This window comes from Vicia villosa, unplaced genomic scaffold (genome assembly GCF_029867415.1).
Source record: "Vicia villosa cultivar HV-30 ecotype Madison, WI unplaced genomic scaffold, Vvil1.0 ctg.000464F_1_1_1, whole genome shotgun sequence".
Lineage (NCBI taxonomy): Eukaryota > Viridiplantae > Streptophyta > Magnoliopsida > Fabales > Fabaceae > Vicia > Vicia villosa.
In genome coordinates, this window is record NW_026705222.1 from 639,651 (window position 1) to 648,664 (window position 9,014).

The following is a 9,014-nucleotide window of genomic DNA, read 5'->3' on the forward strand; positions in this document are numbered from 1 at the left end:
CAAGGATCATTACAAATTCCATTTACAAAGGTATTTGAAACCACATATGAACATTCTAAAGCAATTGAAAAGTGATCGAAAAACAAGTGAGCTAAGCAAACTTAAGAGCCCATGGATAACCATGGATACAAAGGGTGCTAACACCTTCCCTTTGTATAACCTACCCCCTTACCCAGAATTTCTTAAAGGTCTTTTTTCTGTTTCTTTTATAAACCTTTCCTTAATTGGATAAAATAAAAGGTCGGTGGCGACTCTGTGAATTTTCAAAAATGCGAAAGCATAAGCGATAAAAAAGAGTCAGTTCACGTATCTCTCCCGCTCAGAGGTATGGCCCGAAAAACGGAGGTCCACAGAAATGGCGACTCTGCTGGGGAGTCACTTTCAAAAAAACAAAATGTTTTCTAAAGGGGTTACCTTAAGAGAATAGATTACTTCGATGTTTTCAATTGTTTGACTTGATTGCTCTATTTTTCAAAGGTTTGTTTAGGTATTTTGCTTGTGTGAAAGATTCTAACCCGAATCTCGAGATACCTTAAGTATATGACAATAGACCAAGGAAACTGTACGGCATGTACCGATACGGTTGATCTGGTAGTCATCGTTAGTGCGATACTTTGGTTTATACTGATGTCCCTTGAAAACGATCAAGGAGTATATTAGGCTTCCGAAATGTCATTAAACACTAATTTGTCTTAGAACCTTTTTAGTTGAACTTGACTTATGGCCTATTAAGTGGCTAGCTTTGAAATTGATCGAAGTTAGTTATCCTCGAGGAATATTTTGATCGGCCGCTCGAGCGCCGTATTGAGATGTTACTTCCAAGGATCATAGAACCCGAATACTATTCTAGGACAGGTTTTAACCAACTCAACTTCAGTGGGGAGGGTATCACCTATCAGCTCCATGCAAGCCTTTAAACCTAAGGCTATTGTTTGATTTGTTTTTGTGTGCCACATGTTTGCATCATAAGCATATCATTTTCTCACAAAACACTTCAAGGATCAAAGAGTTTACCTTTGTTTTTGCAGGTAATGGCTCCCGCCACCCGAGATTACATCCGAATCAACATCTCAACGGTACCATCTGAACTAAAAGACTTAGTGTCAGAATTCCCCAGGAATGTTCAATTCACGGAAAGGCATGGTCACCTACTCCATTTGGTTACCTCAAAATTTGAAGAAGACATGATACGGGTCCTGTTCCAGTTCTTTGACCCTGAACATCATTGCTTTACCTTTCCTGATTACCAGTTGGTACCCACTTTGGAAGAATTCTCTGAACTAATTGGATTGCCTGTTCGAAATCAATTACCTTTCACTGGTTTAGAAAGGATTCCAAAACCTGAAGTCATTGCTGCTGCTTTACATCTGCGAAAATCAGAAATCGAGTCCAATTGGGAAACAAAGAGTGGAGTTAAGGGTTTGCTTGCTAAATTCTTAAAGGCTCGATTACTGCTAGAAAACAAAAGTTATCCAGCTTTTGAGGAGGTTATGGCCCTTTTGATCTATGGGTTGGTTTTATTCCCAAATCCCGACCAGTTCATAAGTGTACACATCATCAACCTTTTCCTAATCCGTAACCCGGTACCAACATTGCTGGGAGACATTCTACATTCTCTACACACTCGTACCATGAAGAAACGAGGAACTCTCATGTGGTGTATACCACTACTGGCTAGGTGGTTTACATTTCATCTTCCCCGATCAGTGTTGAGAAATGAACAAAGAATGCAATGGTCTCGCAGGATTATGTCTTTGTCTCATTCAGATATCCGGTGGAACAACTTCTTTCAAAGAGACATTACTATCATTGATCATTGTGGAGAGTACCCTAATGTGCCACTCCTTGGCATCAAAGGAGGCATCACTTACAATCCCTCTTTAGCTCTACGCCAATCCGGATATGCAAGGAGCAACGGTCCTCATGACATGATTATCCGTGGCATTGTGTTTGATTACGAGAATGATTCTCATAGACACCGACGAAGGTTCATACATGCATGGGACAGTGTCTATAGAATAGAAAGCAAAACTTTGGGGCAATGGAATTCTATCCCTATGGAACCTTACCTCAGATGGGTCCGCACTCATGCTCAGAAACTCATTATGCCATATCCCGCTATTCTACCTGTGACTATTGAGCCAAAGGTCGAAGGAGACGAACCCCAAGTTATTCTACACCCGGATATGCCAACTGACCTAGAAGAGTTACAAAAATCTTGGGTTCAACTAAAAGAGGAAAGAGACACCTTCAAAGCACACTGTCAGGACTATGAGAGAAGGATATTGGAGCTCACCGGACAGCTTCAAGAAGAACAGCAGATCAACACATTCCTGGGGGCAAAGAGAAAGCGTCCATGGGAGACCTGAAGGATCATTTATTTTACTTCTGTCTTGTAAGCCCAAATGAGGCAAAGAAAAAAAGAGAATAAATTGATTAACTAATGTTTGTTTCTTCTTTAACAAATCTAAACTCTAAGATCCTTGAAAACATTGCACACACATTTCATTTCATACATTGCATTCATATACATTGCATATACATTTCATTCATATACATTGCATCCAGTCATACACATTGCGTAACAGGTTCTCATGACGGATTTCTTATCTCCTCGCTGTTTATTTCAGTCAGAAGAGATGGAATCTGAGACAAGCATCAAGAATCTCGAAGAACAGAATGCCCAAGTTCAAGTGGCAATTCTGGAACTGGCAAAGGGGCAACAAGAACTGAAAGCCCTGATAATCAAGAAGAAAAAGAAGCCCAAAGGATCTGTAGGCTTGAGTCACCTGAAAAGGAAGATCAAAATCCTAGTCAAAAAGTTCAAAAAGCCACCGATCCCTGAAACAGTCGGTGATGGTGAACAAGAAGACAATCAAAGCAACCAGGGTTCTGCTAAACCCTCTCTCTCTTCAAATGAAGAAGATAATCATTCTGGGGACGAACCAGATGATGACAAATACCAACAGCTGGAAGACCGTATGAAAGCTATGGAGATACAAAAAGTACCTAGTTTAGATTTCAATGATCTGGGGCTCATCTCGGATGTTGTTATCCCTCCAAAATTCAAAGTTCCTGTCTTTGCAAAATATGATGGAGTTTCTTGCCCGAAACTACATCTGAGATCCTATGTGAGGAAGATACAACCTCATACAACAGATAACAAATTGTGGATTCACTTCTTCCAAGAAAGACTGTCGGGTACACAACTCGAGTGGTACTACCAGCTGGAAAATACAAAGGTCCATACTTGGGAAGAATTAGCTACTGCTTTTTACAAACAGTACCAATACAATGCTGATCTTGCGCCAACCCGTACTCAACTAAGGGGCATGTCCATGGCACCAAAAGAAAGTTTCAAGGGATATGCACAAAAGTGGAGAGATATGGCTGGAAGGGTTCAACCACCCTTATCTGATCGCGAACTAGTCGACATGTTCATGGGCACTTTAACTGGCCCTTTCTATAGCCATTTGCTGGGAAGCTCATCATCAGGTTTCACTGACCTGATACTGACCGAAGAACGTGTCGAAAGTGACATTCAAAATGGAAAAATTCAAATAGGTTCCTCCTCTGGTACTACAAAAAGGCCCATCAGCGGGAGAAATGAGGTCAATGCAACACAAATTCAGAAAAGTCGCAAAAGTGAGCAGCATCAATCTGTAGGGGCAGTTCTGATCTCCGCATCTGCACCTCAAAAAGATCAACAGCCAAAATATACGCATCGACCAGATGCACCAAGAAGAAATTTCACCAGAATCAACATGCCAATCTCTCAGGCATTGCAGCACTTGCTAAAAGCAGATCTGATCACATTAAAAGGTCCTCCAAAGAATGTCAATACTTCCTCTCCGAATTATCGCCCTGATGCGACATGTGCCTATCACTCAAACTATCCAGGACATGACGCAGATCACTGCTGGGCCTTGAAAAATAAAATACAAGATATGATAGATGCTGGGGAAATTGAGTTCGATCCTCCAGAAACTCCAAATGTCATCACTGCACCTATGCCAAAGCATGACAAAACTGTTAACGCTATCCTGGACACTGTTTACATCTATGATGTGAACGAATTATCAACTCCACTCTGCGAAGCCAAAGGAAAGCTAATCCAAGCTGGTTACTTTCCAGGGTGTGACCCCGACTGCTTTTATTGCTCATACCTGCCCAATGGTTGTGAAAATCTGAGGATGGGAATTCAAAAGTGGATGGATCGCCGTATCATTATGTTTGAGAGGCTCCCTTCTATGGACGTGCTGTGCGAAGTCTTTGCAAACGGGATGAGAATAGAGGATGCCTCAGTGATCTCCAGCTTACCATTCAAAATCTCTGCCAAGGCTCCATTCAAAATTTCTGCTACACTCAAAGTGGCATCAGTAGTCATTGCTAGTCCAACTCCATTTCCATACTCCTCAGACAAAGCTGTCCCATGGGGATACGACACTAATGTTTATGTTCATGGAGTTAAGCAGGGTACCTCGACTGAAGAGGCCGCAAAGTTAACTACTCCAACTGTGGGTAATATTGTGGGTACCAGCAAGATCACGAGAAGTGGAAGAATCTTTTCACCAGAAATTTCTCCAAATGTTGCTGCTGGTCCAGTCCGAGTCCCAGTTCCTAATCAAGATAACAACACTCGAGGCAAAGAGCCACAAGTTGAACAAGTTCAAACCCCGGTGGAGATCACTGCTGAGGATCCATCAAAGCAAGAAATGGAGGAAATATTGAAAATCATCTGCAAGAGTGATTACAATATTGTTGAGCAACTAGGGCACACCGCTTCAAAAATCTCAATGCTATCTCTGCTAAAATATTCAGAAGCTCATGCCAAAGCTCTGATGAAGTTCCTTAAAGCTGCGCATGTGCCTCAAGAGATCTCAGTCGACCAATTTGAGAATTGTGTTGCCAATCTAACCGTGAACAATGGTCTCGGTTTCTCTGATGTGGATCTAACCCCTGCTGGAAAAAATCACAACAAAGCCCTACATATCTCCATTGAATGCAATGGCACCACTTTATCTCATGTGCTAGCAGATAACGGTTCTTCTTTGAACGTGTTACCGAAAACAGTACTAGAAAAGCTTGACTTCGAAGGAATTGTGTTACAACCAAGTGATGTTGTGGTAAGAGCCTTTGACGGGTCAACAAGAACGGTATACGGAAAAGTGAATCTCCCAATCAGAGTGGGTTCCCAAATCTTCGATTCTATCTTTTACGTAATGGAAATTCACCCAGCCTACTCCTGTTTACTTGGACGCCCTTGGATACATGGGGCAAATGCTGTAACTTCTACCCTGCATCAGAAGTTAAAATATCCAGTAAAAGGAAAGATTGTCACAGTCTATGGCGAAGAGGAATATGTGGTTAGTCACCTAAGCAATTCCAAATATGTTGAGTTGGAGGACGAATTCATCGAAACTCCATGCCAATCATTTGAGGTGGTCTCCCCAGATGTCTCTACCACCAAGCATATTCCTGCTACTCCAACTACAACTATGGCTTCTCTCAAAGATGCCAAAGCCATGATTGAACAGGGTGATTGCACAGTATGGGGACAGCTTCCCGATATACCCTACAAGTCTGACAAGCTAGGCCTGGGCTATGATAGTGAAGATCAAAAGAATGATCAAGGTCCTCGTTCTGGAGGATTAATGTCACACTTCGTCAGCCAAGAAGTAAACGCTATTGAAGATGAAGGAGTGTTCTTGAACCATATCATTCAGCCATATCCAGATGAGATTCCACCCATTTCCATGGGAATGTGGGATGCTGTGGGAGAACCAAGTGACGGGTATAATTATCAGTATACCGCACCTCAGAATTCTTATGTTGCTATGGAAGACATTACCCCAACTGGATGGGGTGATCAAATTGAAAATGACGAAAGTTTCACAAGTCCCGTCACTGAGCAATATCAAAATCCACCCAAAGAAGTATGGGACACGCTAGGAGAACCCAGCGGCAAATATGACTATATGGTGAAATATTCCGCTCCTCCGAGCTCACAAATTGCTATGAAGGACATTGTCCCAACTGGATGGGATGAACATTACGATGACAATTTCACTTTTGAAGAAGCCAGGGAAATACCAAATAACGAGGGTTGCTTTCTGTCAGCATACACTCCTCATGAGGATGCACAATTCTCTATTCAAAACATCATCCCGACTGCATGGGACGGCCTTATCGAGCACCTTGCTCAGCCAACAGAGATATCTCAGCCTGGGCTCTCGTATCCAGCAGAGTATATCACTTATCCCGAAGGATCACCGGCTCATTTTCCCACTAATGAAATCAATGCTGTGGAAGATGAAGAAGACAACTGCAACTGGAACAGCTGGATACTCCCTGCTCACAACAGTGGATTGAACAACTGGAAAGCTGAGGATGTGATCTCCTTTGACCAGGAGTAAATGCCATTTCCTGTTTTCTTTGTGTATATTGTGCAAAGATAAAAATGGTTCCTGAACAATCGAACCATGAGCCTGAAAGCCGTGTACCTTGCCCAAAGCACACTGGCCCTTCTATAAGGGCTTATCATATCATGATCATGTGCATTCAATAAAATCATGGGACGCTTGCATATTTAAAATTTTGTGATCCTTTTTCTTTCTTTCTTCGCTTTCAAATAGCTATGTTTTTTCTTCACACACACTCACATAACTAACATGCAGATTCACATACACTCTGGATCCAGTCAACAACGATTCTGCTATTGCCCGTCATGACTTTGAAAGTCCGATCTACCAAACTGAGGACAAAAGTGAGGAAGATTGTGAAGTGCCAAGAGAAATTGCAAGGCTGCTAGAACAAGAAGACAAGGCCATACAGCCTCACGAGGAGCCAATTGAGGTCATCAACTTGGGCAGCAACAAAGAAAAGAAAGAAGTCAAAATAGGGGCTGATTTAGAACACAGCATCAAGCAAAGACTGATTCAAATGCTGCGAGACTACATCGAGGTATTCGCCTGGTCCTATGAAGATATGCCAGGCCTTGACACGGACATTGTAGTTCATCGCCTGCCAATCAAAGAAGGTAGCATTCCAGTCAAACAGAAACTACGAAGGAGTAGGCCTGATATGTCAAAAAAGGTCAAAGACGAGGTTGAAAAACAGTTCAATGCCGGATTCCTAAAAGTTGTAAGTTATCCTCCTTGGATAGCTAACATCGTGCCTGTACCTAAAAAAGACGGGAAAGTCAGAATGTGCGTGGACTACAGAGATCTGAACCGGGCAAGCCCCAAAGATGATTTCCCTTTACCACACATCGATGTACTGGTTGACAATACCGCACAATGCAAGGTATTCTCCTTTATGGACGGATTCTCAGGGTACAATCAAATCAAGATGGCACCCGAAGACATGGAAAAAACAACCTTCACAACACCCTGGGGAACCTTTTGTTACAAAGTAATGCCCTTTGGTCTGAAAAACGCAGGAGCAACCTATCAACGTGCAATGGTAGCGCTATTTCATGATATGATTCATCAAGAAATAGAGGTGTATGTCGATGACATGATTGCAAAATCCAACACCGAGGAAGAACATCTGGGTCATTTACACAAGTTGTTTGACAGACTCAAGAAATACAAGTTGCGACTGAACCCAAATAAGTGTACCTTTGGAGTAAGATCCGGCAAACTCTTAGGTTTCATCGTCAGCAGCAAAGGTATTGAGGTTGATCCCGCCAAGGTTAAAGCCATTCAAGAAATGCCTATACCTCGTACCGAGAAACAAGTCAGAGGATTCTTGGGACGTCTAAATTACATCGCCCGATTTATTGCCCACATGACTACTACTTGTGTGCCGATCTTCAAACTGTTGAAGAAAGATCAAGTGGAAAGGTGGAATGACAAATGCCAGTTAGCCTTTGACAAAATCAAAGAATATCTCCAAAAACCTCCAATCTTGTTGCCACCTGTGGAAGGCAGACCTCTGATAATGTACCTAACTGCGTTAGAAGACTCAATGGGGTGTGTACTAGGACAACATGACGAATCCGGCCGAAAGGAGCACGCAATCTACTATCTTAGCAAAAAGTTTACCGATTGTGAAACAAGATACTCACTACTCGAAAAAACTTGTTGTGCCTTAGCTTGGGCGGCTCGCCGACTAAGACAGTACATGCTAAATCACACCACTTTCCTAATCTCCAAGATGGATCCCATCAAATACGTGTTCGAAAAACCTGCTCTCTCTGGAAGAATAGCAAGATGGCAAATGATCTTAACAGAATATGACATTCAATACACTTCACAAAAAGCAATCAAAGGAAGTGTGGTAGCTGATCATCTGGCTCATCAAGCAGTAGATGATTATCAAGCATTGAACTTTGACTTCCCAGACGAAGACATTATGCTAGTCAATGACTACAAACAACCAGGACCAGAAGAAGGACCCGAGCCAGGATCCCGGTGGACTATGGTTTTTGACGGAGCTTCTAATGCACTTGGCAATGGCATCGGAGCTGTGATCATTTCCCCCGCAGGAGGTCATACACCATTCACTGCCAGGTTATGCTTCAATTGCACTAACAATATAGCCGAATACGAAGCATGTATTCTGGGTCTTAAAGCTGCAATCGATCTAAGAATCAAATTCCTGGAAGTCTACGGAGACTCGGCCTTGGTAATCTACCAAGTCAAAGGGGAATGGGACACGAAGCACCCGAATCTAATTCCTTACAAAGAATATGTGTTGAGTTTGATTCCTTACTTCGAAGAAATCACTTTCGAACACATCCCACGCGAGGAAAATCAACTAGCTGATGCTTTAGCTACCATGTCATCCATGTTCAAAGTCAGGTGGGACAACGAGGCGCCTATGATCACCATTTACAGGCAAGATGAACCATCATATTGCAATGAGATCAATACTGAGGGAACAGAAGAAAAACCATGGTTCCATGAAGTAAAAAGATATCTTGAAGCTCAGGAGTACCCTGAAGGGGCATCCATTAACGACAGAAAGTTTCTAAGGAGATTTGCTGCCAAATTCTTTCTAAGCAATGG